This window comes from Gopherus flavomarginatus, chromosome 3 (genome assembly GCF_025201925.1).
Source record: "Gopherus flavomarginatus isolate rGopFla2 chromosome 3, rGopFla2.mat.asm, whole genome shotgun sequence".
Classification (NCBI taxonomy): Eukaryota; Metazoa; Chordata; order Testudines; family Testudinidae; genus Gopherus; species Gopherus flavomarginatus.
Window position 1 is genome coordinate 250,032,331 of NC_066619.1, and position 19,627 is coordinate 250,051,957.

The following is a 19,627-nucleotide window of genomic DNA, read 5'->3' on the forward strand; positions in this document are numbered from 1 at the left end:
ACAGGATTTCAATCTGCTAAATGTACATTCTACAGCGTGTGTAGTTGAACTTCTTTTGCCTGGTCCTCTGAAATCACCATACAGTTTCATAAACCATAGCAGGAGAGGGTATGTGGGGTCCCCTAGAATAACAGTGGGGACAGTAGCTCCATTTATAATAACGTCATTCCATGGAAATGATGACCCAACTTCTCCATGAAGGTAAACTCCTGATGTTCGAAACACCCTGGCATCATGGAATTGTAGGAGAGAGAAAAGCACAAGGTAGAAGTTAGAAGAAGAATGAACAACAACAGAAAAGCGTTAGGCAGCAAAAGGAGAAATCATAGGATTATTTTATAAAAAAATTGTTTGTGATTCTACCATATGTAAGTCGTCTTTGCTTTGAGCAATACCTGAGCCGCTTTGGATAATACATATCACCCTGGTTTTCATTATGAAAAGAGGACAGGAATGCTGTGTATGTAAGGGCCAGATTCACTGGAATGTGCTAGCTGCCTTGTGCCACTCTGGCAATATACAATAGCTGGGGAGGAGGCAGTGGAGTATCAGTGAAAATGGCCCCATGATTTTGCACCATGCTCATCACCATGGAAACTGCACCATGCTTCATCCTCTTCCTGCTCCTACTGGTTTATGGGTTTTGGGGTTGTTGTTTTTGGAAAACATCTTTTAACAAGCTCCATCAAGGGTATGAAGAGATGCTTTCCTTGCTCAGTCAATACATGAAGCACCATGTATGCTGTTCTCCATTAGCTATCTCTGGAATTAAGCACTAACCTGCAATTGCATGGGGGTGGGGAGGAAGAGAAGAGAATCTTTCCAAGTAGTGTTCCATGCCCCTCCCTCTTCCTGACTCAGAGGAATAATCCTCCAAATTAAACAGTACTATTTCAAGTTGGCTTGGGGCTTTCAGCCTAATTTTTTTGTTTCAGATTAATGTTTTCTGTGTCTTTTGGAAATTCTCCATTGCAGAAAAGACACACTTCAAATTAATCTGTGTGCTGTGTTTGGGAATCATTCTTAAGAAACATATACCGAGCTATCCCTTTCCTCCTTTGCAATGACCCTTTGAGACAAAGATTCCCATTTTCCCTCTGGTTTGATTAAACTTCTAACCTATTTCTGTGCAATCACATCTGTTGTCCCCGACCTTCCTCACTTCAGTCTCTAGTTGCTCTATAATGAAGGCTTAATCTAGTTTATTATAACACACCAAAAATGCAAAATAGACTGAGATAAATAATTTCAACAATAGAGTTCTGTAGTATACATGTAACCCTTCTGCCTCTCTGAGTTGGCAGCAACAAGGGCCAGGTTCAGTATCCAGGGGTTCTGTTTCAATAACACAATGCATAACCGGCTCGAGCCCCCACCCAGTGACCTGGGACACTTACATACCACCACCACCCCCGGCGCCTCTAGGAGGCAATACTTTCCCTCTCGCAAGCACAGAGTCTGAGTGTAGCAAAATCCTTTTAATAAAGGAGGGAAAAAATGTGGCATCACATTAGAGAAACACCACAAACAGGATTATAGCGCAAACCATAAGCAAAAAACCCACCTCCAAGTACATTTGGCAATGTCCTTTCCCCCTTAGGATCTTAAGTCCAATCACCCAAAAGTCGAACAACCCAAAAGTCTCTGGTCAGTGCCACCCCAGACTTCAAAAGTTTGTCTGCAGAGTTTTACCCCCCTCAGCCTGGGTGGAAATGGGTGGAGGGCCACACAGGGTGGTAGGGCCCACACAGAGTGGTAAGGGGCACCTTATGTGGGCCAAGGCCAACTGCTCCGCCTCTTCGTGGAGTTCTGCTGCAGCCTTTGCCCCGACCAGCTCCACTACACCAGCTGTGATGCTCCTCCAGCCAGCCCGCGAGCCACTCCAGCCATCCCCACAAACCGCTCCACTCTGCTCACTGTTCCATGGGCAGCTCCAACATGCTGCAAACTGCTCCACTCTGCCAGTTGCTTAGCAATAAGTCTTCAGGCTCCTCCACTAGTTAACACAGCACTCAGTGATTTCAGCTTGTAGTAGGGGAGCCCCAGTGCTGATGCACCATTGGCCCAACGTGAATTCAGCTCAGCAGCCTTTAAATGGAAACAAATTTAATGGAACCAAAATTAGCTCTACTCTTTAACAGTGGAGAGAGGAGGATGTGCAATTGGTGTTCCAGGCCCTCAAAAGGGACCCCTACCATCAGGTACACACACCAGTCCCAAACCTCTCTCAATTCACTGGGTTTTGGAACCCATGTCCCTTGACTAGCAAGTACTACTTATTTGAGGTTGAGTCATTTCTGTCATAAAGCAGTCTCATAGTTCCTCATTCACATAATCAGGGTGACAACACTTTATTCTTCCTGCCCCAATAACAAAGAAATTGGGGATCCCAGAGCTGTCAAAATAACCATCCCAGGCTGCCGTGGGCTATGCTAGATGAGGTGGGTGTGCCAATGCAAATACCTGAAATTCCTTTCCACACTCCCTGAAATTCTTTCCACACTACCTATAACTCACCACCAGATGTCAGGGTAGAGCTCATCCTGACTCTGCTTACATACATGTTAGCTTGGTTAAAGTTTCTAGCAAATGTGATTTTGTTTAACACAGGAATTGTCATACCGGATCAGACCCAAGGTTCATCTAGAGCAGTATACTCTCTCCAGCAGTGGCCAGCACCAGATACTTCAGAAGAAGATGCAAGAAACATTACCACTCTCTTTTCCCTGGGGAGCAGTGATCATCACTCATTGTGATTCTCTGACACGGCGCTATCAGGACTAATTCACCACAGATGTACACAAAAGCATTCTTCCTCATTCTGAAGCCCTGCAGTCTAGTTGCTTGTATTAAGTCTCAAAACCAATTCAGTCCCATTTGTTTGCATTCATGGGCCAGACCCCCAAAGTAGTGCTTCATCTGGTGAATTTTCTCTTCAACACACCACATGGAACCATGTACTCTGGATGTGGTATAAGCATGACTGTCAAAGGAAGAACTCAATCAGTTACTGGTCTCAGTAGTTGCTCTCCACAGGTATTGAAGAAGCACCCTCCACTACCTTACAGGTAGTTTGCAAAAGCTTCAACAGAAACCTCTCTTGCCAAGCAGGAGCTAAGCACTCCTCCTGGCCTCCATTATAGTGAGGAGACTTAGGAATAGGGTGACCAGACAGCAAGTGTGAAAAACTGGGACGGGGCGGGGGGCAATAGGAGCCTATATAAGAAAAAGACCCAAAAATCAGAACTGTCCCTATAAAATCAGGACATCTGGTCATCCTACTTAGGAAATAGCACCAGCACATGGACTTTGTAAGAATTCCCCCAAGGAATTATGGGAGTTTCCTAGAGAGTTATGGGACTTCGAACTTTTCACACAACAGTTCCCTGAGTCCCCCAAAGTCCACCACAAATTGCTCCTTGAAGAAGCTGTTCTGGGAACTTAGGAACAAGTTCCCAGGGGCAATATGACTACAGTAATATAGAGAGGCAGTATCTTTGATTGGATCAACTTCTGTTTGTGAGACAGACACGCTTTTGAGTTTACAGAGTTCTTCTTTAAGTCTGCAGTGACCTGATGCAGAGTTCTGAGTAAACTCAAAAGCTTGTGTCTCTCATCAACAGAAATTGATCCAATCAAAGATATTACCTTACTCACCTTGTCTTTCTAATATCCTGGGACCAAAATGGCTACAACAAACCAGCAAACAACAATAGAAGATAAAGTAATGTAGTAATCTAAGTAGGAACATTGTGCAAAACATCTGAAAAAAGATTACTGTTGTGGACACACTACAGCACTAGTCCTTTTATTAATATGGTCCATCCATTCAATTATCATTGGTTCAATTGTCTACTGTAGACAAAGCCATAATGTATAATCTGTTTCTTTTATTTTTTATGAGCAAGTGGACTTTGGGGGAAGAAAAAGCCGTGCTTCCTATAAACAGTGATATGCCGCTCTAGGAATGATGCACTTCTTCCTAAAGACATGGGAGATGCTGTGAGAACTACTTAGAGGTGTGCTTGTAGGCTAACAGGCTGAGAAACTCACAAACTTTTGGAGCAAAGAAACGGGAGATACCAGAAGGGCCTGCTATTATGTAACCTATTCAATAACATCCTGTGACTAAACTTTCTCTTAGAGACACTTGCATAGTCACCTGCTCAGTAATATAGTCTTGAACATCTTTTATTTCATGCTTTTCTTTGTATTATGCCAATAAAATGGCTTTTATTCAAAAATCACTGGAACTGGATGAGGAAAGTTACATTGGAGATCATTTCTGTTGAGTACCTTCACAGGTGCTGGATCGAGGGTTGCTGCGGTTGTTGCCACACTCTCTGGCTTGAAGTGTTTTCCATCATATACAGGGTTTATTGTTTGGGTCAATGGCTCTCAGCATCCCTACTATACAAATTGTTCAAACACCCTTGGGTATCTTGGAGAGAAAGGAGCTGACCTCTGACAAGTTTGAGCAGAGCCTGTGGTAGCGTCTTAAGCACTTTTGAGACCCAAAAATGATTTTCAAAAAGAGCTTGGTTTGGAGGGGGAAATAATTTTCAATTACTTTTTTATGAGAATTTTTTAAATGAAAAATTCATTTCAAGTTGAATTTTGCATTTTGTTTTGATTGTTTCTCCTTGCCCCTTTTTTCTTTGTCATTGAATGTAACAGAAGGTGTTTTACCCTGCTTTTCTTTTTAATCCATTTTTCGACTACAACTTTTCAAAACTACATGAAGTTTTGAACAGTGACAGAATGACAAAAGGGAAAATGAAACTTTGCACAATGTATAGTTTTGAAAAGCTGGAGGAGGGGAAGGAAAATGTATATGTGTACTGGGGAGAAACCCTGGGCATTATTCATTTTATTAAACTCAGTGGCAAAAGGAAAAATGGAGAAAATCCTTTATTTTTAAATAAAAAATGTTCCATTTCAAACCCTTCAGCAGAAACATCAACATTTTGAAGTTTTTTCTGGATTTTTTTCCAAAACCTGCTCTGCCTACTTTATTTCAGGTCCCTTAAGCAGGGGACTTAAGTTTGCTACTCATACTACTTGAAAGAGCTTAGACACTGACATATGAGTGAGAGATGCTGACATCCATGAGCAATGAGAGAGCTTACCTTATGAGAATGGCACTTTGGAACCAAGAGGAGTATATTTTGAATGGGGCACAAGCTCCTTCATGGTGTGCTTGAGGAAAGTTGACTAGCTTGCTATAGGATGTTGAATTATCTATTAAATAGTGAATTCTCTGTTTTTCCTCTCATATCCCAATTACTTCTACCCCCTTTACCTCAGTTCTTCCACCCCAGCCCCTTCCACTGGTTTCCTGTGGTTGGTTTATCTCTTCTTCTCACATTTGCTTTGTTTTCTTTTTTAATTTTCTCATTTTCCTTCCTCTATCTCTCTTCCCCCCACCATTTGCTGATATTATCCCTCCTTTCTTTTATCAATCCATTGCCTTCAATTTCAATAACTTTATTGGCATGAGTATTCAGCACAGGTGTTTCCAGTTAACACAACAGATATCTGTATTTAAAACAGCTGAAGTAGAAACAGCAGAGATGCTCTTTGCTGGCTGGGACATAGAGAAAGTTGTTCCTGAGAAGCCCTTGCTGTGGGCCTATGCCATGCAATGTTTGCTATTTATTTAGTATCCATGTCTGTTCAGAGTTATTACTGCAGGAACTCTACCTAGGATAATTTATTAATCCCATGCCTGCATCCACTTATTTCTCTCCTAAAAAGTAAACAATCTATTTTGAGAGACCCAAGTTTCCTGACCACCCTGCAATCATGACAAATTCAACCCTGGGGAGGAGTGGTGGCTTGGCATTTGCCAAAATACAGATGGAAATACTGTAATAGTGCTATGAGCTTCAAAGAAATGTTAAATGGTGAGACTGTCACAAGCTGTGCTTTTTGTTTTGGTAAATCAAGGTCATGATTCCTCAGGGTAATCAGGAATTAATCATCACACAGTCCAAAAACGTTCTTCCCTTCCCAAAGTAACGTCATTTCAATATGACAAACACATGCACCCACCTCTTTACTTGGAAGATAATGTAAATTAATCATACTATTGTTTATTTTTAAACTGGCTTATTCCTTAGATTTCATGGAGTTTAAGGCAGAAGAGATCATTAGATCATCTAGTCTGACCTCCCATATATCATAGGCCATTACACTTCACCTAGCTACCTCCATATTGAGCCCAATTACTTCAGTTAGACTAAAGTATTTCAATCTGCAGGAGACTAAACTGTTGAGTGCCACAGGCAGAGAACAGGAGAAACTGAGTACCATTAACACCCAACAGCACTGCAGGCAAGGCAGGGAACCAAGTAGCTGAGAGATGCCCAGATGATCGTAGCAGGTGATCCAACCCCCATACTGTTGAGGAAGAGGAAACCCCTGATGTCCTTGCCAATCTGATGTAAGGGAAAATTCTTTCTCAACCTCAGATAAGAATGGCCATACTAGGTCAAACCAATGGTCCATCTAGCCCAATATCCTGTCTTCCAACAGTGGCCAATGCCAAGTGCCTCAGAGGGAATGAACACAACAGGTATTCATCAACTGATTCATCCCCTGTTGCCCATTCCCAGCTTCTGGCAAATAGAGACCAGATCTCAAATCTGGCAATCAGACTGACACTGATCTCATACACCAAGACACACCAAGCATCTAAGGATTTTCTGTACCACCTGAAAGCTTTTCAGAGGACAATAAAAAACTGAATACTTCTGGCCAATTGTGCATCAGGGTGGGGACAACTATCCTTTCTGAGCCCTACAGGTGACTGGCTGAAGTCCTGAGGCATGAGATTTGATTATAGTTATGGCCTTAATGCAGAGCTGCAAATGTTATGAGCATGTTGAAGCAGTGTAGAGCAATGTAGAGCTTCCTGTACTCCCCATGAAGGAAGCAAATGAACAGGGGATTCATAGATTCCAAGGCCAAAAGGAACCATGGTAACCATGCAGCTTGACCATCACATACAGAAGCTGTAGAATTTCTCCCAGAAGCATATCTTTTAGAAAGATCTCTATTCTCACTTTAAAAACCTGCAAGTGATTGAGAGTCCATCACGTCCCTGTTCCAATGTTTAGTAACCATCACAGAGAGGAAGTTACATATTATTTCAAGGATGAATTTATCTGACTTCAATTGCCTGCCATTGAATCTCGTTATCCTTTTGTCAGGAAGATTGAAGAGTCCCCCTGCCCTGAACTCCACTATCAGGCATATTTTTCCATGCGTAAATACACATACACAGCAAACAGGTCATCTCAAACTTCTCTTTGGTAAGTTGGATAAGCAGAGCTCCTTAACCTTTGTATCATAAGACCTGCTTTCCAGTCCTTGGATCATTTCTGTAGCCCTCTCTTTGAAATCTCTCCACTATTTCCACATCCTTCTTGAAGTGTGGATATCAGAACTGGACATGAATATTCTAGAACTGCTCTTACCAATGCTGTGTAAAGAGGTAACTACTTCCCTACTTCTTACTGGATATTCCCTTTCTATACATCCAGGAGTCACATTAGCCATTTTTGACACAGCATTGCACTGAGAGCCCATGTTGAGGAAATTATCTACAGTGACGCCCATGTTGCTGCTTTCCAACAAAGCCATGGCCTACATTTTTAATTCACAAACATAATATCCTCCATTTGGATGTATTAAAATGCATTTTGTTGAATTGTGACCATCTAACCAAGTGATTCAGATCACTAACTGTAACCTGGTCTCCTCATTTTTACTACACAAACAATCTTGGCATCATCTAGAAACTTTATGAGCAAAGATTTCATCTTAACATTTACATCATTGAGAAGAAGTGTAAATAGCATTGGTTCCAAGAACTGATCCCTGGGAAACCCCACTAGAAACAGCCCCACTCATTATTGATATCTCCCCATTCACAACTTCATTTTGGATGGAAGGCACTGCGTAACTGGATATTATTAGCCACGAGAATGAGGGAAAAAACAGCACCTATCTGACTTGAACACCTCCAAGTTGCTGCCTGTGCAGGAATGGTTTGTGGCCTAACCACCATTTTGCACACTTCTTGTCTAATGAATAAGCTACACAGAGCTCTAGGATCTCTTACCCCTTCACAACAGTTAATACCTAAATCACAAGTGGTAATGCAAGTTACTTAGGGTCGGCCTATAAGAGATGCTGAGCATTGGCAGTTCTAATGGACTTTAGCTGGAGACATGAGGCTCAGCTCTTCGGGTGGAGGGGGATAGAAGGAGAAGAGGCCTTTAGCTTCCCCCCACACCCCTGAGATAAAATAAAGATTTGAAGGCAGCTAACAGATATGATGCTGTTGATATGCCTGCCTGCCCTATGGGCATAGGACTGCTACTTCCCAACCCCCAATTTACAATCCTACTAATCTTTGCAGTTTAAGAAACTGAACTGGGAGTCATTAACCCCCTTCCTATTCAATTTCTTAAACTACAAAGTTAGGAGAAGAACGAGTCCAGCAGGAGAAATTCAGAGAAGGAGAAAGGGGAAAGAGTGTATGGCAGGTTTGAGAGGAAACTGCAGGAATCCACTAGCTTGTAAAATTAAATGTGAGTTAAAGAGGTGGGGAAAAACAAACTTCCCCCATTTTCTGTCATACCTTAGCATAATAGGCAAAGGGCTTTTCCCCTTGTGTTCCAAGCAGAGGGATCAGCTGTGCATTACTGGAAACTGGAAACTGGCATCATAAGCTTACCTTAACCTTTCAAAACCTACGTAGGGTAGACACTCCGTCACAATAAGGCTATAATTCATTCCTAGAAAGGCCCTGTTTGAAAATCATATGATGATCTGTGGCTCTGTGCAAATAAAGGCATTAAATAAAGGTAGAAAGGGAACCAAATAAATGATCAAAGCCAGTCAATGTTGTTGATGAGACGATATGTAACATGATTACAAATAATAAGAAAATGATCTTTCAGTTGTAATACCTGAAGATCATATTAGGAAGGAGAGGCTAGAATCTATTTTAGGGAACTGAGCTGAGCAATGTGTGGTCTTGAAGAGTTCAGGGTAAACTGTACTTTTGAGCCCTCACTCAGTTCCTCTCTTGGCACTCCTTTCAAGTGACACATCCAGCCCCTATATTTCTCTCAGAGTGATATCCCACAATTCATCCTACTTTCAGACTGGGTCTCCCAGTTACCACATCCCTGTTCCACCACCATGTTTTCTTAGCAGCTCCAGCTGAAGTTTAGCGTCTGGTATGCTTCCCTTTAGGAGACTGTTATTAGCGTAAAAAAAGCACAGAATAGCCTCTTCAAAACAATTATTTATCTATAGAAACATAACAGAAATAAAATTATTAAAACAACAAAAGGAAAAACATACATATCTTATCTACAGTTAGCATTTTCCTTAAGATTTTGGTAGGCCCAAGTTTTCCCAGCATCTAAGAATGGAGTCCAACCTGCTTTGCTCAAGATCTTATCTCTCTCCCTCAGCTTCAAGGTTGATATCTTTTAACAGTTTCCAAGTTATTTGTTCCAGTTTCCTCCTTTCCTTTGCCAAAGTCACCTGGTGAGCATATCATTAACTCTTTGCATCCACATAGCAGATAGCATGATAGTAAAGAAATATTCAGAAAATATAAAATAATACATAATAACAATAATACATAAAATAATCCATTATACTCCCACATTCTTCATACACGGCAAATTTTATACAATATTGAAGTGGCTCTGACATGCTAGGAAAGTAGCTGAGCGTGACGGAACATCTTATCCAGAATGGGATTTACAAGGTAATATTACTGCTTTGATATTCTTTCCTATGTTACTGGAGTGTAGAAAGCAGAATGTTTCTATGTGAATCCTGTCAGTGTTTGAATATATCTGATTTCCTGTTTACTCAGCTATGTCTTCAAACACAATTTGTTTAATCAAATATGAAGTAGATCTGTTATATTGGGGAAAACATTCTCAAAAAGAACTGGGCCTGATCCAACAACCACTGAAGTCAGTAGAAGCCTTCTTATAGACTTCACCGAGCTTTGAATCAGATCCACAGTGAGCTAGATAATACAGAGGTGTGTGTACATACTAGTCACGGGGAGAGAGAGACATGCTGCCTTTGCTCCAGACAGTGATTTGAAGGTTACTGTGGGTATTGTGGGTGCAGAGAGTGAAATGGCCTGAATGTATTGTAAAGTGATACTGCATTAAATTAAAATGGCATTATGCTGTGTTTCACCTACTCCTACTCATTAACTCTGGGTGCTGAGGGGATGGAGCACATTTTCTAGGAGACTTAGAACCTCAGAACAAATCTTTTTATTGTTTTACTTTTCTCTGTGTTTTGTTGTGTTTCAAGCTTCAGGCCATAAGTTTTCCCCCCACCCCCCTCAAGATAAGTTGTTTCAATTCACTGTGCGTCACATAAGGACTACACATTTCTTGGAAGCACTGGGCACTAGCCACCATCAGAGGCAGGGTGCTAGGCTATGGCTCTGTTCCGCTGAGGCACTTCATGCATTCCTCTTACTCCTGATGTGAAAAATATTCCTAATTTCAGGCTTGAGATTGAAGACTGAACTAAAATATAGCTCAGCCTGATCAAATCACACTTTTAAGCGGATCATCTATTAGCTTATGCTATTATATTTCTTTTCTGAGGGCAAGTGGGAAGTGTAATCAAGAAAGCCATGAATCAGATGTATACTTTTGGTGAGGACAGGAACTCCTTTAAATACATTAACCGTTACATTTCATAACTCTTTTTAGAACGATGTGGATTTGTTGGGGTTGTCCAAGTGTTCTGAAGTATCACCCAGGGAGGCATTTACAGAAGCAGAATTACCAAAAGGAAACATGAGTGTGTGCATGTGCCCATGCATGTGCCTAAAAAATGGTAACAAATCTTTGTCTCCTAATCCTTCTGGTGGTTTTAAAAGAGAAAACCTATGTTTATTTATGTATGTATTTCTTGAGAAGATTCACATTGGGATGACTAAAACATTAGAGATTTAACTGAACACAAACAGTGTGTGAGCATGTCCATTTGGAAGCCATCTGTCTTTTGTGACTAACTCTTAGTAGAAAGCTTGGGAACTTGCCAAAATGTAAATATCCCTGTGTCTATGCAGGAAATTGTTTTTAGCAAACCAGAGCTGGTTTGCTGGTATGGGAGATTCTAAACTTTTCACATTATAGTATATCTACTGTACACTCTTACTGGAACAGGCTACAGAGGGCTCACGGTAGCATATTATGGGTAATACCGGTGAGAATTTAAGAATGCAAGAAAATGGTAAAGCAATTAATTAAAACAATTTTTAGCCATTGCACAATGTAGTGTTTTTAAATTCCTGTGCTCTTTTACAATTATGTGGAGAAAGGCTGCTTAGAAAAACAGTCTGGCTTGGAAAGGACATTCCTTTAGTTCCTCTTAAAAGTTTGACAAACCCCTTGATAGGAAAATACTACTGAGCAGCCAATGCTTTCCACATTTGGCTAACGTGATACCCAAAATACACAGAACACTACTTCACTCTGAAAGGATTGCAATACTCCTATCTGAGTCATCTGAAAGCAAATAAAATGAGACCTAAACAAATAAACCTAATTGCGCATGGAAACATATCCAGCTCTCCAGCTTGGCTGATGTTCTGTTTTTGTTAGTTTAAAGCCAACACATGCAGTTTTAGTGGCATCAGGAGTTATGCAAATATTGACAACAAATTGCCAAATGTGTTTTTTTCCCTAGGTGCCTGTTAAGAAGACTGGGTGGTGTTTCTAAGCACCTTCTGCACTGGACAAATTTCACAACCTTGTAGGATCAGGGCCAGCCTCAGGAACTTTCTGCAGAGTGTATTGTCAACATAGCAATTACGCTGATTTAAGATATTTATGGTTGCTATCCACTGGGACTTTATTTTTCATCCAGGCACTTAGCTGAAATCAAATCCAAACTTTCAAACCATACTTCACATATTTGCACTGGATCCAGGGCCGTTGTCGCATTTTCAGTCCACTGCCTCATGATTTGTTTCGAATTTGTCTTCTTTAATCTGAGGTTGGTGGTTGGACTGACCAAAAGAGAAATGTAATGGGGAAAAGTGAGAAAATCAAGCTGCACTCTGAAACTGTAAAATTTTCACCATTAAAATTTTGTCACTAACTTTTTCTCCTGGAGAAGCAGTCATCTCAAAATAAAAATCTCATTCTTTTGCAATCCAGGAGCAATTAATTATAAAGAATGAATAGATGCTGATCTAGTTTATCTGAATTCTTTATGGTCCACATGGAAGGGGGATGACTTATCGAATCTGGAGTTTCTGTGAGCCAAAAGAGAAGAAATTAGTGAGTGAGGTAGGATGCCTTTGTGCTTGATTTTTAATCAAACAAAGGCATAGGTTTGTACAGAACCAATATAACAAAGTTTCTTCTTCTTTCCCTCAGAATCACAAGACATGACCATCATCATAACATCAGCTATTTTATTACTCCAGTCTTCTGCCACTGCATTAGTGTTCTACACAGATTTAGGACTTGATCTTGCAATTTTTCCACATATGGAACTCAGGGAGTGTTTGAAGTATGGGTCAGGACATAAATGCAGACATATCTACAAAGGCATTGATGTACTACATTCATCACCACTGTATCTGAGCACTACACAGAGAAGAATGGAGCATTAAATCAGTGGAAGCCATAATGGAGGGACACTGGGATCTGTGATCTTGTAGGAAAGAAAAACACACTGTGTCACTAGATCGAGACCTGCATAAAACCCAGAATGCTAGGTAGTGTCCATACTGTGGGAAAACAGTGAAATATGACAACCCATGTTAGCTCACCCATCAAGGCATGTCATGTTATATGATATTTTGACAGCTGTTGCAATTGCAGTTCAAATCCACCAACTGTCAAAGGGAAACTAATCTCAAATGCAAAAAGCCACATTACTGCAACATTTTGATAGAAATCTTACATGCACCAAAGTCAGGAAATTCAAAATTCTAATCCCTACATTAATCATAATCCAGCCCTCAAGCATATATGTGCAGAATGATAATGCAGCTGCATGGCTAGGATTTGTATAGGCACCATAGATTTGAATTTGCTGACTTTGGTGCATGCAAAATCTCCACAATAATCTCTCATAAGTATATTTTCTTTGCAATTATTCACCTTTTTTTAAAAAAAGGGAAAAAAGTTGTTTTCCTGTGTGATGAGAGTGTGAAATGACTGCACAGTGCCATATACAGGTATTGAGATATAGCCATAATTGTATGTACCCTACTTCAGTAAACCCCTATCTTGTGCAAAGTGCGGAGTAAACTGCTTTAGTCCAGGGGTAGATAGAGGAGAAGACTTGAATCTCTTTCCAACCTAGATTGCTTGTTTCTGTATTGCAGCTTCAGCAGCATATTCAACACTTACTACCTAGCCTGCCTGTAGGGAGAAGAGGCCCTTGGCTCTGTATTTTCTTAAACCTTACCTATGCCTGTTCCACTGGGGCAACAGGTTGCAATGAACTCCTACAAGAGGTGCAGACCTCCTGGCATAAGTTGCTGAAATTCTGTCCTTCACAACACAAATGCCCTGCAAGCCCCTCTGCAGGCACCACAGAAAGGTCGGGATTTGCCCCTTGCTGCACATGGGAATGACGTACCATGCAGTGCTCTCTCATCTCATTGGGAAGTTATTTACTCTCCAATCAGTTTGCGTCTGACTTAGCAAAGAGCCTTTTTGTCATGGAGAGTGCCATTAAAGCCAACTCTGAACTTTCAAGATTAAATCAAAAGGGATGAGTTAGTCAAATGCAAAAAAAAAAAAAAAAAAAAAAAAAAAGGTTCTGAAGCTGTCCATAAAGTGGGGCAAGACATCATGTTTGGATAACAGAATAACAGCCAAAGAGAATTTCACATCCCCACGCCCCACATGGGAGACATTTCAACCCAAGGACAAATTTTCTAAAAAAGTTATAAACTCCTAAAATAAGAGATTAAGAAGGAAACTGCTTCCTCAACCATAGCTGCTGCCAGGATGCTCTGAGATAGCTGGGCCCAGACTTCGAAGGGACAGATTCCCCCTATTCCCGTTGAATGGCACTTTATTCTGCAAATAGTAACATTAGGTTGTCTACTCAGGGAGAGTGAAGGTTGTCAGAATCTGGCCCTAAATTTTTATACAGCATCTATCACTGTGGGATCTAAGCTCTTTCTGAGTGTAACAAGGCAAAGTGTTCTTTTCCTCCAGGTGGTCACATTACTGTCATATCATTTGCGAAGTACTGTTCATTTTAAACAGTACAAAATGTTCCATATGGGATGGTAAGGAAAACATCACACTGAGAGCCTTGTGCTTATAATGCTGTATTTAACATCTGTACATAGAGCCATTGGTGTGTGTTTCTTGAACCTTCTGTATTATTTTACAGATAGATGAGAAAATCTATCTGTAAAACTTGTCATAGTTCATGTAAATGGAGGTTAGTTGCAATTTCATGTACTGCATTCAGAGCACTCTTTATGCACTGATTCTGTTAGATGTTACTAACATCTTTACTTTTTTTTTTTTGTCTTATTTCTTTAGCTTGTATCACTCTCTCTTTCTTAGGTCTTTCTAGGGCATCTATTACTTTAGTAGCTGAGCTTCCTGTGCTAGTTAGCTATGTGTGACCTACTACTTCTGAGATTCCTCAGCAAGTTATATACATCACCAAAATGACATTAAGTTCCTTTCCTCCCCTGAGCTGTCTGGTTTTCCCCATCTAGTCTGGCTGAAGTGACAGACTTTCTCCCCCAGCCAAACATTTGCTTTACAAGGTATTTATATACCATCACCTCTTCTCTGCATCTTCCCCACCCACCCCTCACAAACATGCCATGGTGGGAGGACATTCTGATTTCACACCATTCTGATTTCACACTGAAGTGACAAATTTTCTTTCCTCTAAGTCATTTCTTTCACTACAGATGTGTGTAACTGCAAAGGACAGGTTTCCCTTTATTTCTGCCATGCTTGCAGGGAGATTTATTTCTTTGAATTTGCCTGGAAAAGTCTAATAGGCACAAAGAGGAAATGGTGACTGTTTTATAGGTTTTTGAAACATCTTTTACAATTGAACCAAGAATTCTATCCCTGCAATAGAATAGTTCAAAAATCTATAGAAAGGATTAGATTTCTAAAATGCCAGAATAATTTCTATGGATCCCTGCAAGGCTAATACTTAAATACAGTTTTCAAGAATCAGGCAAAATCATCATCCTACTGACTTCATTAGTTCATTTCAGTGCACCTCTCCCCATGGTAAAATGCACACACAGCCATATCCATAGGGAGAAGATGTGTCCTAAGCATCTGGCTTGGAATTCCTTGAATCACTGTTTTTCATCCCACCACATTCAAATAAACTCTTCTTCAACCCAGACTAGAAGATACACTGGGCCACATCAGGCATGGGTGCAAATGGGTGCAATGCCACTTAAAGTAACAGAATTACCCCTGCTTACCCTGGGACTGAATTTGGCCAGCTGAGCTCCATACAATGTATTATGGAGAGGGAAGTGCCTTTCAGAAGCATTCATGTCTGTTCAGCATGCCTCATGACACTTTTCATATAGGGGAGAGTCTTATCCCAAGTCCTCGGCCCAAACCTCTCACTATCTGCAGGACGGTAGCTGCCATTTAATTCTGGTTTGTAAGAACACTTGGAGCACAATATAAAGGTAAGTTATTAATGACAACCAGAAAAAGAAAGAGCTTAACACTCACAACCCCTGTCCAATTAAACCTCACAATTTTGTCATATCCAAAAAAGGGTAAAATAAGTCCGTTTAAAAAGCAGGGTGAGGCAGCCCAGCAACTGAGACATAAAAAGTAAAAGCATTTAACAGTGACGCTTATTGATCCTCTCGGTTCTGTGAAAGGCTCAAAAGGAGTAAAGCACCAAAGAGAGCACATTTCAAGGCTCCCCTTCAATCAAATATATAGTTCTGCCATTACACAGTGCAGCATCACCCAAAACACTCAGCCAGGCAGCTGTGAGGATGAGAAGAAAACAAAAGCTTTCCAGATAGTTAAGTACTGTACTTTAATAGTTAAAGAGTCAGGGCAGGACATGCACCCTTTGCCTTGCTCTGTTTGAAATAAGATCAGCTGGAGGCAATGTCTGCTGAAAAACAGCAGGAAATTAGAGCTAGTCTATATTAGAAGCGCTACAGAGGTGCAGCTGCACTGATGCAGCTGCACCCCTGTAGCGCATCTGGTGAAGAGCATTATGCTGATGGGAGCGAGTTCTCCCGTCAGCATAATAAAACCACCTCTGCAAGAGACATTAGCTGGTGCTTAGGTCAGTGTAATTTACATTGCTCAAAGGGGTGGCTTATTCACACCCAGCGATACAAGTTACACTGACAGAAGTGGTAGTGTGTAGAAGCCCTTAGTGGAGCAAAGGACAGGGGAACAACTTGTGTTTCTCACCAGAAAATCTAAGTAGGAAGAGCAGAAGTTTCTGTTTCAAGCCCAGAAATCCCTTCTCCTTTTCAGACTGTGCCCCAGCCTTGTGTTTTGTAGAACAGCACAGCCAAAGGCCACCAAACCATCACAAGGGGCACCTCCACCAGAAAAAGATTAAGAACCTTTGGGTTAATTCTCTTGACCTGGACCCAAACAAAATACTGTCCATGCCTCTGAAGAGTAGAAAGTAACAAAGTCACCTCACCCTCTATATCTTGGGCTTAGTGTCCAGAGAGGTATCTGATGGCTCATAAGAAAATACATGAGTTAGTCAAATAGAATAAAAAATGGAAACATTTTAAGAGAAAATTTCCCCTGCCCTTTTGATCATTTGATGTTGTTGTGAACTGCCTCAGCCTGAAACTAGTTTTTTCACTCAAAAGGCCAATTGCACCATTTTCTTTTTTAAAAAATAAATAACTTTTTAAGAAGAAAGAGTGAAAAGGAGGGACAGCTCATTCGAAGTTCTGCTGTGTGATCTGGGACGAGTCACTTCGATCATGCGTCTCAGATTCCCTACTGCTAAAATGGGAATAATGCTACTTACTCATGTTTGCAGAGCCCTGTGCGGATACAAATTTATATCCATGGGTGCAGATATCCACAGATAGAACTTGGTATCCGCAGAGCTGCAGGACTCTATCGGGAACTGCAGTGGTGAAAGGAGCAGCATCTGCAGCTGCTCCAGCATCGCTGTACCTCCCTCAGTCCTGTCTCCAGCCCCGTCCACTGGGGCGGGCACCAGGCTCACCAGCAGGTGTCCTTGTTCACACTAGGGCAATGGATGGGGCTAGAGGCAGAGCTGGGGGTGGTACAACCATGCTGGAGGAGCTGCCAGCACAGGGTGCTGGCTCCGGAGAGTGGCGGTCCCACATGCTGCTCCTTTCGCCGTTGTGGTACCTGGTACAGCCCTGCAGCTTTGTGGACACCTATTTATATCAGCAGATATCCAGAGATATAAATTTGTATCTGCGCAGAGCTCTGCATGTTTGCAATGTGTTTTGAGATTTTTAGATGAAAGATACTATACAGAGGGAGTTGTAGTAATATATATATTTAGCAGTACCTTTGCATTTTCTAGGGTACCCATTTGCTTCAGGCAAATAAAGTTATTATTGTGCATTACACATTCTCATGAATGGAGAATCTGCTGTCAATGCTTAACATTTCAATGAGCTCAGTAACCAACTCAAAATCCTCCTGTGATATTGCTGTTTATGTAACTTTTCTCAGAGGTCTACTAATCATTGAACCATTTAGCATACAAAACAATGGTACCATTTTGGAAGTATTCCAGCCAGTGACAACATTTGTCAGTTTTTGATTTGCTGAATCACACAGCACCCAAGTTTATTTCACAATAAATGAGGTGCCTATGCAGTCTAAACTTTATTTTATATCTATAATGGGAATAGTATGTTCCTTAAAAACTGACATTATTTTAATTAGAAATGAGGTAAAACAAAGGAATCATTGGCACCAGAGGGGAGGTCAACAGTGGAATGCGAAAGGAGGGGGTTTCCAAAAAGGGATTAAAGGAGAATAAGAATGTTTAGTTTACTGGAAGGAGGAGGTTGTTCTGTCTATGAAAGTTACTTATATGGACCCCATTACCATAGTATCTGAGTACTTCATTGTGATGAAATGCATGTCTGTAGTCAGACCCTATCATACTATTGTAATAAACTTTTCAAATGATACCTCACAAGGCATCTTTTGCACAAACTAACTTGTCAATAATATCATGGTGAAATGTATGTAGCAACATATGTAAAGTAATGAACATAAGCTGACGTTATGACTGAAATGTGTTTACCAGACAAGTCTGGGGAATGGGTAAACCAGTTTCTTGAAGACAAAAGACAAGCTGACACCTCTAGCCAGGTATCATAAAAACTAATTCGTAGTCACAAGTTAAGTGACCATTCTTCAAGGTACGATCCTGAGCAGATCAGAAGTGACAACAGGGCTCCGGGAGTAAGGGTGAAGGCGTTGGGGGTGCAGGTGTGCTCTTTTTGATCCTTCTGGTCCAGGGTAGGAACCCAGGCAGAAACAGATGCATCCTGGAGGTGATGGTTCCTCAGGAGGTGAATGCCTGGGTGCGAGGATGGTGTCACCAGGAGGGCTTTGGCCTTCTTAACCATGGGATGCTGTTCCGGGAAGAAGGACTCCTAACCAGAGATGGGGTCCACTTATCAAGGAAGGAAAAGCACATACTTGGATACACTCTGGTTAACCTAATGAGGAGGGCTTTAAATAGGTTCGATGGAGTGGGTTGATTAGTTAGTTTTTTAGTACCCATTATGCCGCTGGCATTTAGGGCAGCAATGAAGCTCCTCCATTCCTGTATGTTTCTGGCAAGTCTTTCAATGGTTCCTCAGCTGTGCCCCAGGTTTTTCAGCTTAGCTTCCACAGCTCTTTGCCATGTTGTTTTTGGGCAGCCTCATTTTCGCTTGCCTTCAGGTGTCCATCATATTCCTATTCTGGTGATGGAATCAGTTTCCATCAGAAGCACATGGCCAATCCATCTCCAACGCCTCTGGTAATGACGGTGTTCATATCTTCTTGGCTGCACTGTGTGAACAAGTCCTGGTTTGAGATTGTTCTTGGCCAAAAGATACGGAGGATTTTTCTGAGGCAGGTTATATGGAATGCAGACAGTATGGACATGTTGTACTTTGTCATTCTCTAGCATTCTTCACTGTAAAGTAGTGTTGAAAGTATGCAGCTCTGATAAATCTTAAGTTTGGTTTTTGTGTTGAATTCGATGATTTCCAGACTATTTGAGCTCCTGAAGGTGTTCCTGGCTTTACTGATTCTGTTCTGGATGTCCTGGCTTGTTCCACTATCAGCTCATAGTGCTGCCCAAGTATGTGAATGTTTCTACATTAGTGAGAATATGATCCTTTTTCTGTACTGATGATGGTGAGGCAATATTAAAGGTCACGATATCTGTCTTAGTGTGGTTGATTTTCAGTCCAATTTGCTGGCTGAATGTGTTCAGTCGGGTTGTTTTCTCTTGAATATGGTGTTGGGTATGTGATAGGTGAGCAATATCACCTGTGAAGTCTAGATCTTCAAAGGATGAGAAGGGTATCCATTTAATGCCC